The sequence below is a fragment of the Gopherus flavomarginatus genome, chromosome 2 (assembly GCF_025201925.1).
Source record: "Gopherus flavomarginatus isolate rGopFla2 chromosome 2, rGopFla2.mat.asm, whole genome shotgun sequence".
Classification (NCBI taxonomy): Eukaryota; Metazoa; Chordata; order Testudines; family Testudinidae; genus Gopherus; species Gopherus flavomarginatus.
Window position 1 is genome coordinate 196,334,957 of NC_066618.1, and position 15,268 is coordinate 196,350,224.

General features: G+C 42.5%; 1 protein-coding gene and 1 long non-coding RNA gene across 5 annotated transcripts in view; one reads left to right on the plus strand and one right to left on the minus strand.

Annotated features, from left to right (window-relative positions):
• ZNF516 (zinc finger protein 516) overlaps positions 1 to 15,268 on the plus strand; it is a 142,978-nt gene that overhangs the window by 98,107 nt on the left and 29,603 nt on the right. The window lies entirely within an intron of this gene.
• On the minus strand, positions 301 to 2,588 carry LOC127045631 (uncharacterized). The gene is made up of 2 exons (XR_007772784.1): positions 1,918 to 2,588; positions 301 to 958 (listed from the first exon to the last, which is right to left on the minus strand). It is a non-coding gene; the product is annotated as an uncharacterized LOC127045631 (long non-coding RNA).

Below are 15,268 nucleotides of genomic sequence, written 5' to 3' on the forward strand. Positions count from 1 at the left end.
CTGCTTCCTGTGTGCTCCACAATCTCTGTGAGTAAGGGGGAGACCTTTTTGGCGGGGTGGGAGGCTGAGGCAAATCACCTGGCCGCTGATTACATGCAGCTAGACACCAGGACGATTAGAAGAGCACACCACGAAGCGGTGCACATCAGAGAAGCTTTGAAAACGAGTTTCATCACGGGCCAGGGTACGGTGTGACTGTTGTGTTTGTTTCCCCTTGATGAACCCCCCCTTGATTGACTCATTCCCTGTAAGCAACCCACCCTCAATTACAGCTTGCTTAAGGAAATAAAGTCACTAACGTTTAAAAATCATGTATTCTTTATTAAAAAGTCATTATAAAAAGAGAGAAGGAACTGACAAGGTATCCCGGGTGTGGTTTGGGAGGAGGATAGGAGGGAAGGAAAAGGCCACTAAAAATATTTCAAAGTAATGACAGCCTTTTGGTTGGGCTGTCCACGGAGGTGGAGTGGGCAGGTGCACGAAGCCTTCCCCCATGTGTTCTTACACGTGTGGGTGAGGAAGATATGGAACATGGTGAGTGGTGAGGGTGGTTACACAGGGGCTGCAGCGGCACTCTGTAACCCTGCTGTTGTTCCTGAAGCTCCACCAGACGTCGGAGGATGTCAGTTTGATCACGCAGCAGCCCCAGCGTTGCATCCCGCCACCGCTGATCTTCCTGCCTACACCTCTGATCTTCCTGGCGGCACCTCTCATCTCGAGCATCCCTCCTCTCCTCACATTCGTCCCTCCTATCCTTACGTTGGTCCCTCCTGTCCTCACGTTCACTGGCATTTTTCCTGTAATTTGATACCACGTCCTTCCATTCATTCAGATGAGCTCTTTCATTGCGGGTTACTTCCATGCTTTCCGAGAACATTTCGTCTTGTGTCTTTTTTTTTCCTCCGCCTTATCTGAGATAGCCTTCAGGATGGCGTAGGGAGGCTTGAAAAATTTGCAGCTGCATGAGGGAGGTAAAAAAAGGAGAGAAGTATTTAAAAAGTTGCATTTTACAGAACAATGGTTATACTCTGTCACAGTGAACAGCACTATTCACCTTACATAGCACATGTGATTTCACTACAAGGTCGCATTTTGCATCTTAATATTGAGTGCCTGCGGCTCTGGTGTTAGAGATCTCACAGACGCAGGTCCTGACAGCAGAATTCAGCTTGCATGTGGCCATGGTAAGCCATTTTCTTTCGGCTTCTGCAGCCTTCATATACACAGTGCCCTCCTTTCTCAAATACCAAGCAAAGCCCGTTCAGTGCTGCTTCTTTCCTGTTAACATGCAGCAGCAGAAACCACCCCCCCGCAGTCAATTCTCTGGGATGATTGCTTTTCCCCTCCCCCCACCGCTAGATCCCTGCTAGCCAAACGCAAAAAAGCTCAGCACCATTACCCCCCCTCCCCTGCCCCCGCTTGGCTACCTGCAAGGAAGGATTCCTTTTAAGCAACAGGCAAACAGGCCAGTAGGAATGGCCATCTCTGTCCCCTTAATTAAATTCCTGAATTTCAACCAGGTTACTATGAACGATATCACTCTCCTGAAGATAACACAGCGAGATAAAGAACGGATGTTGCTTGAATGCCAGCAATCACCGGGACCATACGCAGCTAGGCTTTGTCATGCAATGATACCAGATTACTTGCTACATGCATGGCGTGGTCAAGTGTCCTACCATGGTGGACGGAATAAGGCTGCCTTGCCCAGAAACCTTCTGCAAAGGCTTTTGGAGTACCTCCAGGAGAGTTTCATGGAGATGTCCCTGGAGGATTTCCGCTCCATCCCCAGACATGTTAACAAACTTTTCCAATAACTGTAGTGGCCACGAATGCATCCCAAGTCCTCAGGGCAAATCAATCATTAAAAAACACTTGCTTTTAAACCATGTTTTATATTTACAAAAGTACACTCACCAGAGGTCGCTTCCATGGCTTCATTGTCTGGGCTACTGGCTTGGGAGGGCTGGGAGAGTAATTCCGTCTGGGTGAGAAAAAGCTCCTGGCTGTTGGGGAGCAAGCTCGTCTTCCTCTTCCTCCTCCTCATCTTCCCCGTCCGCAGAATCCTCAGCCATGGCTGAGATTACCACCTCCACCGTGGAATCCACGGACAGGGATGGGGTAGTGGTGGCAGACCCCCCTAGAATTGCATGCAGCTCAGCGTAGAAGTGGCATGTTTTCGGCCCTGCCGCGGACCTTCTGTTTGCTTCTTTGGTTTTCTGGTAGGCTTGTCTGAGCGCCTTAACTTTCACTCTGCACTGCACTGAGTCCCTGGTGTGGCCTTTCTCCATCACAGCTTTGGAAATTTTTTCAAATGTTTTTTCATTTCGTCTTTTGGACAGAGTTCTGTTCTCCCCATATAGCGATCAGATCCAGTACCTCCTGTGCGGTCCATGCTGGAGCTCTTTTTCGATTCTCAGGAGACTGCATTGTTACCTGTGCTGATGAGCTCTGCGTGGTCACCTGTGCTGGTGAGCTCTCCACGCTGGCCAAACAGGAAATGAAATTCAAAAGTTCGCGGGGATTTTCCTGTCTACCTGGCCAGTGCATCCGAGTTCAGATTGCTGTCCAGAGCGGTCACAATGGTGCACTATGGGATACCGCCCGGAGGCCAATACCGTTGATTTTCGGCCACACTAACCCTAATCCGATATGGTAATACCGATTTCAGCACTACTTCTCTCTTCGGGGAGGAGTACAGAAACCGGTTTAAAGAGCCCTTTATATCGATATAACGGGCCTCGTGTGGATGGTGCAGGGTTAAATCGGTTTAACGCTGCTAAAATCGGTATAAGCACGTAGTGTAGACCAGGCCACAGAAAACAAAGATTAAAGCAGAAGAGGTGGAGGAGGAAAGCATCAATGCAAGACCCTTAGGAAATCAGAAAAGGCATCAAAGACTGATTCAACAAATCATGCTCTGCTAACCTCTCTTGCTGAAGCTGGACAAAACTTTTTTACAGAAACTCTTTTCAGCAAAAAAATGCAGATTTGGGCAACCGAAACTTTTTTAAAAATTGTGTCAATTTTGCCAAGTAACTTTGGTTGAAAAAACTTCCAGAAAAACCCAAAAGGTTTTGTTTTGACATTTTCGGACTGAAACATTTTGACTTTTTAATTTGAAATGACTTTTTGATTAGAAATTTCCTTCAAGCTTATTTTAAAAATTAAATGTTAAAAAAGCTAGAAAGCTAAACAAAATATTTCATTTGACCTCCCCAAATAATTTTTTTTGGGTATGCCCAAAATTTTGAAAAATGTTTATTTTGAGTTGACCCAAAACTGTTTTTTTCCAGAACTGCCAGCAAACCAAAAAATCAGTTATTCACACAGCTGTACCTTTTAGTAACCTAATGTACCACAAGAACTTCAGCTGCTGAATTCTGAACTGATTCTTTGGAGGGTGTGGTTAGTAGCTGCATTTGAAAATGAATCTCAAAAGACAATAGAATATCCACCGGCAAAAGCATGTTGTTCCTTAGATATTAGAACTTTCTCCTGGGATTGAATGTGTGTTTATACGGCTTCACTGGCAAACAAAGGCAAGATGAAAACTCTTGCTCTTATTCTTGTGAAAGTCCTTAATTTTCGGAAGAAAAAAAAAAAGGAGAGAGAGAGATTCCTAAAGGCTACTTGGAGATGAAAAAGAAATTATAGATGATTATAAATAAGACATTGCTGTAGGAAGTCCCTGGAAAGCTTTGTCTCCACTATGCTGTAATTTTCCCTGGCAAATTGCATATGTTTTGGAATAATAAAGCTGCTGACTTTATTAAATCTAAAGACCTATCGCCTATGCTAAGTCTCCAGGAAACTTTAGAGAACACTGTCCAACAAAGTGAGGTATCCTCTTATTTACCATAATTCCAACACATTCTTCTGCTGTCAGGGATGATAAAACATCCTTAAATGGTGTATTCAGTGTTTGCTATTTTTGTTTGTTTACAATTCATTAGGCATCTGTTGACAGCAATGTTATGAATTTCTTACTTGATTATGTTTACATTTGTGACCCTTTGTGAACTGAGGTGGATGGATCAAAATAGGAACCACATCCAGATGAATGTGCCAAGGGATTTTGGGTGTCCAGCTGGAAGCATCTTTAAGGATATCTGTTTTTTTCAGAAAGTGCTGTATGCCTGCCTTCTGAAAATCAGGATTTTTTTAATACGTCTCAGGTTGGGCACCTAAAAATGGAGGCACAACAAATCACTAGTAACTTCTGAAAATGTAGGCTGTGCGGGCCACATGTGGCCTGTCAGGGTGATCTGCTGGTGGGCTGCGAGACAGTGTTTACGTTGACCATCCACAGGCACAGCTGCCCACAGCTCACAGTGGCTGTGGTTTGCTGTTCCTGGTCCATGGGTGCTGTGGGAAGCGGTGGCCAGCCCGCGCCACTTCCTGCAGCTCCCATTGGCCGGGAACGGCGAACTGTGGCCACTGGGAACTGTGGGCGGCTGTGCCTGTGGATGATCAATGTAAATACGGTCTCATGGCCCGCCAGCGGATTACCCTGATGGGCCACTTGCAGGCCCACGTGCCACAGGTTGCCCACCACTGATGTAGGCTCTCGAATACAAAACTCCTCTCAGTACCCCTTTGAATTTTTGTTGCAGAATAAGGAGTGATGCTAGATTGAAATCCAAAGGTCTACAAGTTTGGTTTCAGATTTAATCAAAAACACAAAATCACTTTTTTTTTTCCTGATTCCAATTTGGATGTAGCCAGAATCTTGTGAGATCAGTGGATTTTGCAAGACTTCTGCCATATGAGACCAACATCTCCTTTCACAATAATCTGGTGCCTTGGAATACTTGCTCTGATTTGGCATTCCCAGTCTCAGCCTAAACATGATCTGGATGCAAAAATCAGGTAATTTCTGCTCATAGTTCTCTGTTCCCTTATTACATCTGCTATCTTTTATTAATTTGTTTGCCTTTCTATTTTAGTTACATATAACTAAAGGTTTGTCCTCTAAAATGTATTTACCCAATTACTCCTTAATAATTTGTTCTGTTTGAGCTGTGGAGGCATTACTAATTTTTTAATTTGTGAGCACCCTATATTTCCTCCCTCCGCGCTCATCTCCTTTTTCCTTTATTGTATTTTTCTGGTATTTAGCTCTAGTATTTAAACTACTAGAGTTTAAATTGTATTTTCCTGCACTTAAGTGTGTGAGAGTTGATTACCTTACATCAGCAGGGAATGGCTCTTTTAGAGGAAAGATAGAGATTGGCATTACCTCATTCTCCTACTAGCTGCATGAATTAAATCCCCATTTTATTTATATTGTTCTTAACCAGTGCAGCCATGAGCTGAAATTGAAATCTCCTTAGCATGTCAATTTTCCTTAAAATTAGACACCTTTCATTCCCGGGGAAGATGCTCCTTCCTATAAAGGCAGCAAAGAATCCTGTGGCACCTTATAGACTAACAGACGTTTTGGAGCATGAGCTTTCGTGGGTGAATACCCACTTCGTCAGATGCATGTAGTGGAAATTTCCAAGGGGCAGGTATATATATGCAAGCAAGCTAGAGATAATGAGGTAGCTTGCTCATTATCTCTAGCTTGCTTGCATATATATAACTGCCCCTGGAAATTTCCACTACATGCATCTGACGAAGTGGGTATTCACCCACGAAAGCTCATGCTCCAAAACGTCTGTTAGTCTATAAGGTGCCACAGGATTCTTTGCTGCTTTTACAGATCCAGACTAAGACAGCTACCCCTCTGATACCTTCCTATAAAGTAGACAATGTTTTTACCCATTATCCTCTTATTAGGCCATTGATTTCAATTAAAAATCAATGATACAATATTGCCTATTATGTAGAAGAGAATGTCTAAAATTCTCTAGTACTTGTCTGCATGTCTAATTACATCCAGGAATCATCTCTGTTCCCCAGACCAAATACAGCCTCAATTATAAGTAGGGCTTGATTTTCCCTTAACTTCAAGAGTTACGTTTGCACCTGGGGTGAATTTGGTCCTTTTTGTTAAATACAACATATTAAAGTAGTCTGAGCTGTAACACAGAGAGAGACTATTTTGTCATATTTACAAGAATGAAGTGCTCCCCCTCTGATCAGAATACCCAATATAATATTGAGAAATGACTTCCGTCCCAATAATTCAGGATTACGCATTTAATTATTCAGAGCATAGAGAATTTTCTCAGCCCCTTGTCTGAGTTCAAGAATTATTTAGCAAAATCTACAATAATTAAAGGTATAACATGAAGTACTGTGAGATACTTTTGTTCCCTTTCTCTGTCCCGCTGGTAATTCACACATTTCATCATGGCGAAAGGACTTTAATCTATCTAATGGTAAAGTATAATGGAATAATATTCACAAATGTCACAATATTGCTATCATTGATTTCAAATTCTAGCCAAGAACTCATTGTAGTCCAAAAAGGCTATGAAACATGGACAACTCCCTTATGAATCTATCCTGGAGAGGATGCAAAGTTGTTAGAAACTTTAATCATATTTGGTGATGTTACACTGCCATTGAACTCCTCTAAAACAAGTTTTCTTATATTGTGTTAATATATTCAATAAGGACGAAACCCTTCTCCCAGTGCAGAGGGCTTATCCAAGGTCACTTGCACCAGTAATTCCACTCGCAGCTTAGGTGGTGCATAAGGCCTTGGGGGAGCTCTCTGCATGGGGAAGAATTTCACCCCAAAAGGATACAGCTACCTCTTGGGTTTGCTGTACTTGGAATTGACAATCACCTGAGTTGGAGCCACATCAAGATCGTTAGTGCTTCGTCTTGCTTCCTATATTATTAGCAGAGTAGAGCAGAAGGTCTGAAATTCCCTAACTTTAGATAAGAGGCATGCAAAAACATGAAAAATTCTTTGTTCTAGAAAAAATCACTTAGGGCCTATCCCTCAGGTATAGCTAGATGATTACCCTTTATAAATTATGCAAAATAGCATAATCAACATGGACCATAACTCTCTGCAACGTTCCTCCCTTACTGGGACAGTTAATTAGATTTGCATCACCTGTACATTAGTGATTACACTATATATACATTTCTGAGCCTGAGACATCTTTACCTTTGTAACTTCTCATGATGCTTTCCATCCATGTAATCTGAAACAATCAAAAAAAAGATTAATAAAGAAAGGAAAAAAGTAGTAAAAGTTAAGTTGCCTGTTGATCTGTTAAAAAATAACTTATAACATCCTTCTTTGTAGACACTTATTTCCTTCGCATATGTAACAAAAGTACCTTGGGCCAGATGTTCAAAGCTACGTAGGTGCCTAAAGATTCAGATAGGTGCCTAATGGAATTTTCAAAAGCACCTAGGAATACCTTTGAAAAGTGCCACCCATCAGTAGCATGGGGGGCGGAGGGGGAGGGAACTTGATGGGGCCAGTGGTGAAGGCGGTAACCTTAGCATGACACTTGCTAAGGAACACCAGATAGCTCCTCCACCCCTCCGCCTTGAATAGTCTGGAACCCCCTGGCCAATTGGGGCAAGGGATGCTGATTGTCCTGCTTCTTCCAGCTCCGGGATGTAGGCCACGTGGTTCTCAATGACGTTTATTCATACACATTATCTACCCACAGCACCCAGATAGGATGTAGACTGGAGTTTTAGCAACACATAAATAGACAGATGTGTCAAGCTTTAAAATTCAATTATTACATGTCTTGTGCAAAAAACTTTTGGTTCCATTGGATCCCCCTTTCTAAGAAACCAGAATGGAGAGTAAAAGTCCATGAATGCTGCTGCTTTTCAGTAGATCTGAAATCCATGTGGATCTCAGGGCTTGTCTACATCAGAAAGTTGCAGCGCTGGTGAGGGAGTTACAGCGCTGCAACTTAGGAGGTGTACACATCTGCAGGGCACCAGCAGCGCTGCAACTCCCTGTTTGCAGCGCTGGCCGTACTCCCGTTTTGTCTCGGGTGTAGAGGATCCAGCGCTGGTGATCCAGCGCTGGTAATCAAGTATAGACACTTACCAGCGCTTTTCTTGACCTCCGTGGAATAAGCAGGTATCCCAGCATACCTGAGGAAGCCTCTGGTAATCAAGCTGGTCTCCTTCCCCGTCTTGCTCTCGCGTTCCCCGAACCCTGAGCAAGCAGGTCTCCTTCCCTGCGGTTTGCAGGGGGGTTCGGGGAACGCGAGAGCAAACCGCGGCGAAGCTGGTCTCCTTCCCCGTCTTGCTCTCGCGTTCCCCGAACCCCCGAGCAAGCAGGTCTCCTTCCCTGCGGTTTGCAGGGTGGTTCGGGGAACGCGAGAGCAAACCGTGGCGAAGCTGGTCTCCTTCCCCGTCTTGCTCTCTCGTTCCCCGAACCCCCGAGCAAGCAGGTCTCCTTCCCTGCGGTTTGCAGGGTGGTTCGGGGAACGCGAGAGCAAACCGGGAAAGGAGACCAGCTCCGCCGCGGTTTGCTCTCGCGTTCCCCGAACAAGCAGGTCTCCTTCCCTGCGGTTTGCAGGGTTTTTCGGGGAACGCGAGAGCAAACCGCGGCGAAGCTGGTCTCCTTTCCCGGTTTGCTCTCGCGTTCCCCGAACCCCCCTTGAAGCCGCCCAACAGCGCTGCAGTGTGGCCACATCTAACACCACTTGCAGCGCTGGTTGCTGTAAGTGTGGCCACTCTGCAGCGCTGGCCCTATACAGCTGTACTAATACAGCTCTAACAACCAGCGCTGCAAAATTTTAGATGTAGACATGGCCTCAGGCTGTTCGTTGGAGCTGAACATCCCTGCTTGTGCCTTGGTCATCTGGTTGAAAAATGCAGAAAAAACATTATTTAAAAAATGTGCACAGCATTTTTTGTCCCATTTTCAAAAATATTCTACGATATGGTTAAAAAGGAGCAACTGATTTTTGCAAAATAAATAAATAAACATTAAAAAAAATTGATGAAAATGTTAATGAAAATGTATCAAAAACTAGAATTTTCTCTACCAGCTTTACACCCAGGAGACAAAATTGCCACTTCTCAATTCAGTGCCCTCATTGGGAGAATCAGGGAAAATCAGAGAAGTTTCCTTTATGAGCCGCCTTCTTCCTCTGACCCTCACTGTGTGCTTTCCCTAGGAGAGGGGAAGGTTGGCCCTATCTTCTTATCTAACTATGAAAGTAAGTTTGCCCAACTGTTTGTTTACATATCTGAAGTAAATTATTAATTCCTACCAACATCCTCTCCCTTCATTCAGTGGTGTTTTGGAATTTAAAAAAGGAACTGTGGCCATCTGATTAGAATGCTAATAAAAATGCAATTCAGAATACCAGTGCAGAAAAGGCAAGGTTTTGGTACATTTCTACTGTGTTTCTGTAAGGAAGAATATGGCCCTTGATTGCTCAGAGGGTTTTTAAAAAAAACCAAAGGGTTAAATAAGAGAGGGAGGAAAAAGATTAATTGAAAATCCCTTTCCTGTCTACTTTTTAAGGGCTTAAATTGTGAGAAGGTATCGGCTAACTGTTCTGAAATTGAGATAAAGTGAAAATAAAACATTGGATCTGAAGAAATATTACATGAAAAAATCAGGTTTTAAAAAATGTAGATACATCTTGGGTTGAATTCTACCCTTGGAGATGTGTGTGCTACTTCCATTGACTTGTATTCGTGTATCTTAGGGTGGAATATGTTAAGATGAATCTGGAAGATATTGTATATTCCTTCTAATTTCTACTTGTGGGCTAAAGCTTGATATTCTGTCAGTTACAGTTTCCAAAGAAACTGGGACCACACACAATGCAAATTGAAAGACTGTGGTTTGGTTTATAAATTGTGAACAGGTGCCATCTAGTGATATTTTGAGTAAATGCAATGTATAGTGGGCATGCTGAGGACAGCTGTTCTCCAAATGAATGCCAGCATCTTATTGTATTACATTCTAAACAAAGACCATTTATATTATCAAGTGTTCCTTGTCCGGAACATTATAAACATTTAGCAGTTCTAAAAAGTTTCAAAACAGTTGAAGAAATGCTTTGCCTTTAAAAACTGGGGCCAGTTATTAACATTGTATGTGGAAGTTTTTAAACAAAATCATACTGTTTCAATACAGACTTATAATTTATTAGGTTGGCAAAAAGCTCTTAAAAGGTCACTTATTACTGCTCTCCTTGAAAGATTTCATTGTTCCCCACAGCTGTATGTAGAACTGTCAAACCTATCCTTATATTACAAGCACCCAGTTTAAAGGATGACACATGGTATTGTAATGGAGTTTGTACATTGTTAACCTAATGCATTGACCCTGTGTTGATTAACTACAGCCAATGCAATGTTTGGAAACAACAGAGATTCTATATTCATACTGAGAGGCACCCATAGTAGTGGAAACTCAAATGGGAAAAATACTGGCATATGATACCCAATCCTTCACTCCTTACTTGAAGAAGACTCTCACTGACTTTCAGGAAGTGATGTCAGTGGTTGTTTTGCCTGAGTAAGGATAACAGGAGCTGGCCCATGGGCTAAAGTTCCCAACTTGCTCTAACTTTTTTTTTTGATCTATTTTAGAAGTAGTTTAAAGGGCTAGGATCAGCACCAGAAGCCAATAAAAACCCATGTGCAAGGCCTCCAAGGAGGAAAGCCTGAAAGGTGGACGGTTCTCACAAGAGTATAGGAGTTAGCTTTGTTCAAAAACTCTGTAGTTCTGGATGGGGAAGGGACATGGTCAAGGCAGCTGGTTGGTTGATTCATTGCACTCCCCAGGTGATTGAACACACATCCCACAGTGGCCTCCAGCTACAGAGCTTCTGTGGAACCTAAAGCTATTTCTCTCTACCACCATGAATGGAAACCACCACCTGTCTGTCCTCCTTCAGAATGAACCCTTCCTGGGCTCAGGTGACTCGGTGAGGTGTAATTAAAATGTTGGCAAATCAGATCCACAAGTTTCCTTTACAGTGTTGTTAATCATGTCTTTTGTTTTTTATGCTTCATTTTGTTTTTATATAACAGAAGCTACTTTAATGCTTCTTCAGTGCTGGGCCATTGCCTGTGGGAGGAAAATCCATGTATTTCTTATGAGCATGTCTGCAGAAGTTGTAGGAAGAATGGATTTACAAAACTCAGGTGATCTAGTTGAGGAATCTAGTACTAAATCATCATGGCTGTCAACTTCGGTATCTTAAGCCTCTATTTCTCTCCCATCAAAGAGCACACACTAACACATTCCTGGTTGCTGTTATGATTTAAAAAAACTATACAAACGTATAATGGCCATGGAAATAAGAGATTTTATTTGTATGCACTGCAGTGTCGTGATATATATACTTGACAAATTATATTATAACTGTGCTATTTGGGAAACTCTGTGGTTTTTAGAATGTGTTTGTGACAGGATAGAGTCCACTTGTGTTGCAGATGGACTGAGAGATTTGGACTGTAAAACTTGAAATCATTTAATTACATGTTAGACCCTGACTACACGTGGAAGAAGTACACTAGATTTGATTACAATGCTGTGACATACATAACTTAATTTGTGAAGATATGTAACCTCATTAACCTACAGATAGTCAGGCCTGCTTACTCCGAGTCACTTTAGAAGCCACATTTTTATGTTGATTAAAGAAAAAAATCTGATTACCAAGTCAGTTTGTTTACAGTTCATGTTATAAAGATTAGTTACCACCTAAACCTTACATAGCCAGACAAGCAGATAAACAAAACACAGATTAAACAGGTCTGAAGGAATATACTTAATGTGAATCTGTGTGCACCTATGTATGAAAAGATTTAAAAATTTTTTATTGATACTGACATTGCCTCATCTCCATCACTACAATAGGACCTTTTCCTACTCTTCTTCCTCCTATCATACCCTGATTGATGGGAGAAAAGCGGTGTAACCTTTTCAGTTTTGGAAGATCTATTCCATGTATAGCAACTGTGTTTTCCTCACTGATGATATTTAAAAATCTGGATTATATGGGCCTATTTCTTAGGCTTGCTCTTTTTTAGGGCTTTCCCTGGTTGTGTTGACATCAGTGGGGTTTTGCCAATGGGAGCAGTCTGATGCCTCAAATGTGATTTTTTTTTTCTTGGTACGTTGTATGTTGAAGTACACCTACCTCGATATAACGCTGTCCTCAGGAGCCAAAAAATCTTACTGCGTTATATGGAACTTGCTTTGATCCACCGGAGTGCGCAGACCAGCCCCCCCTCCCCCGAGCACTGTTTTACCGCGTTATATCCGAATTCGTGTTATATCAGGTCACGTTATATTGGGGTGGAGGTGTATGTTGACAACTAGAGTCTATGCCTTAAGACTGATGCAAGCAACCAAAAGGGGTCTGCTTTCTGTAGTACATCATTTTCTTTTTTGGTAGCATTAATTGTGGTCACTCTCCATTTTTCCTTAGAGTTTTGCACGTTTAAAACAACTCAAAGCAGCATCTGCAAGTATTACAGCTCTTGGGGTGAGAGGTCAAAACATAGATAATGTTTGCCACAATCCTCCTCCTCCTGTGCCCCTTCTCAAAAACAAAAAAGGTGAGGAGAAAGGAGAAATCCAAGCCGCTTTCCAGCTCCTCTGGATATGTTTTTGTCTATTTTTTTAAAAAGGAGAACTGCCAAACTAAACCAGCCTGTGGCAGTGTTTTTCAGCATTTCCTTTGCTTCTCCCGCACTTAAAGCTTAAGCCTTGTTACTAATTGGAATACTTGGGAAAATTCCTGAATTCGCTGTGCAGTAGTTCAAATACTGAAAGTTTTACAGTATTAACAACAATCCTTTATCTCTTCCTACAGTGGTGAGTCGTAGAACTAATTATGACTCACTGCTGAGCTGTAGAATTAATATTTCATTGTATATAAAACTTATTTTAAACATGATATATTGCTACCAACCTTTCCAAATTGCTAAGAACTTTGGAGCTTTCAGTAAGTCAATAAATTCAGTTTCTCACAAGCATTAAAATTCACCCCTCAATTTGAAAGAAAAATTACCTCAAAATAAAACTTTAAAAGTGCAGTTCACCCCAAAATAATCCCCTCCTCTTGCTTTCTTGTTCATGGAGGATTCTTGTAGATTCTAGGATTCTTTGTTCATTAGCTCTTAAAGGGGATTACTGAAGTTGCCAGTAAATGGCTAATGTCTTTGGTGATCTCAGTCAGACTGTCACAGAGTTGTTTCATGCTTGGGCTGAAAGGCCCATTGACTTTTTTAGAAACGCCACACATAGTTATTGTTGTAGTTTCCTCTGTTCTTATACAAAGGAGCAAGGGAGGACGCAGGAAAGAAAGGAAAAGGAAATGCAGTTTTACCTAGTATTTAATCAGCCAATGGAATTTACTGGCATACAAGCTCATCAGGATGAATACTGTGGCTGGAGACAGAGCCTTTTACCTCTAGGCAACTGGTTCAAAGGCCTAAGTCAGTGGTGGCTTAAAGTTACCCAATGAAGGTTTTCTGTGGCCTATGTGCAATTAGTTTGGTTCGAATTCAGTTCCTAGTGGATGGCTGTTGCCATTACCACAATGGATACTTAATGGCACCCTATTTGGCAGCCTTAGCAGAGAGGCCAAAGTCTTGTGTTTGTAGCCACTTCCTCTCAGATCTCCCCATTTTCCACATTGTTCCCCTTCAGTCCATCCAAAAGACAGCTGCTAAAATAAATTTTTCATCCATCCACCACCTCATCTGTCAGACTGCCTGTGAATCCTTCCTCTGGCTCCCTGTTGCCTGCTGTATCTGGTTTAAACTTCACAGCCTCACCTTCAGAATTCAGCTCAGCTCTGCCCAGGCTGCACCTTGGATCTTGTTTCTTACCTTGTCCCGCTGATCCCTTTGTTTCTCCAGTGATGACATCCTAACCATCCCATTGTTTCTTCTGATGTGTCTTTGCTCATTCATTCTGTGCTCCGTGGAATCCCAGTGTGCTTGTCACTGCCTGCCTTCTCATTCAAATTCTTCTAAAGACTAGCTTCTTCTGTGAGGCCTGCAAACATTGAGCCGCATCAAGCAACTGCCTTCTCCATCTCAGCGTTACAAAACTGGGGAACAGCTGTCAGCAATAAGACTTTTAGAAAACGTAACATTCCATGTTAACACTTTGCTCTGGTGTTACTATGCCTTCCTTAGACTATAGGGAAGGGATTCTCAAACTGGGGGTCAGGATTCCTCCGAGTCATGAGGTTACTACAGGGGGGATCATGAGCTGTCAGCCCCCACCCCAGACTCCACTTTGCATCCAGCATTTATAATGGTGTTAAATATACTAAAATGTGTTTTTAATTTATAAGGGGGGGGTCAGACTCAGAGGCTTGCTAAGTGAAAGGGGTTACCGGTACAAAAGTTTGAGCATCACTGCCATAGGGTATGTCCACACTGCAGTCAGAGGCGAGATTGCAGCATGTGTAGACATACCTGAGCTGTCTTTGATTAGCTAGCTCTTAGCGTGGCAGCATGGGTTAGGTACTCAAGTACATACCCAGGGTCCTAGGCCTGTGTTGCCGCAGCTTCACTGCTATTGTTATTCAGCTAGCTAGATCTAGCTATGATTGCCCTATAGGCATACCCAGTGAGTGCCTCAGGGGCAGGATCTGTATGAGTTTGCTTAATGCTGTACAAGACACAAGACACAAACAGTTCTTAACAAATAGTAACACGAATTTAGTCAGCATGCAGCCTGAAATACAGCTTTGACACCTATTGGTTCTTCTTGCTCAAAGTTGAGATACATTTGGTGAGGCTGTGTGGAATGTCTGTGTTGTCTCGTGGATAAAGGACTTGTTTTTCCAGGTTTCTTAACCCGGCATCTTTCACCAACACCAAGCTCACTTACATCCTATTTTGTATAAGTTTGGGCTGTATTATGCTCTATGCAGGAAAAATGTGTGCATGACCATGACCCAGGAAGCTTGACACTATCTTCAGTAGGGATAGCTCAGCCCATAGGGTCCTAAAAGCAAAAATGTAGAAAATTGTAGTTTGAATTCTCCCCTACTTCTTGCCTCATCTTCTGTTTCTGGGCTTCAAGGTTTTCCTTTTTCTCCTCTTTGGCCAGGGATTTGGCTCCTTTTTAGTGTGGTTACTGACCTCCCCATTCCCATTCTTTAGTATTTCTTGACTCATTCTTCCAATTGCTGCCATGCTTTTGCTCTTTGGAGACTCACTTAGAGCTACCTGAAGGACTTACATTTTTAGAGATGCTTTTTAACATGAATTGTCATTTCATCTTATTGCTTTGATCCTCTTCAGTCATTACATTCCATCATGGTGCTGCATTGACTGTGGATATGATCCTCTGTCCTAAAATGGCTATTATGTCTTGTACCCCTTG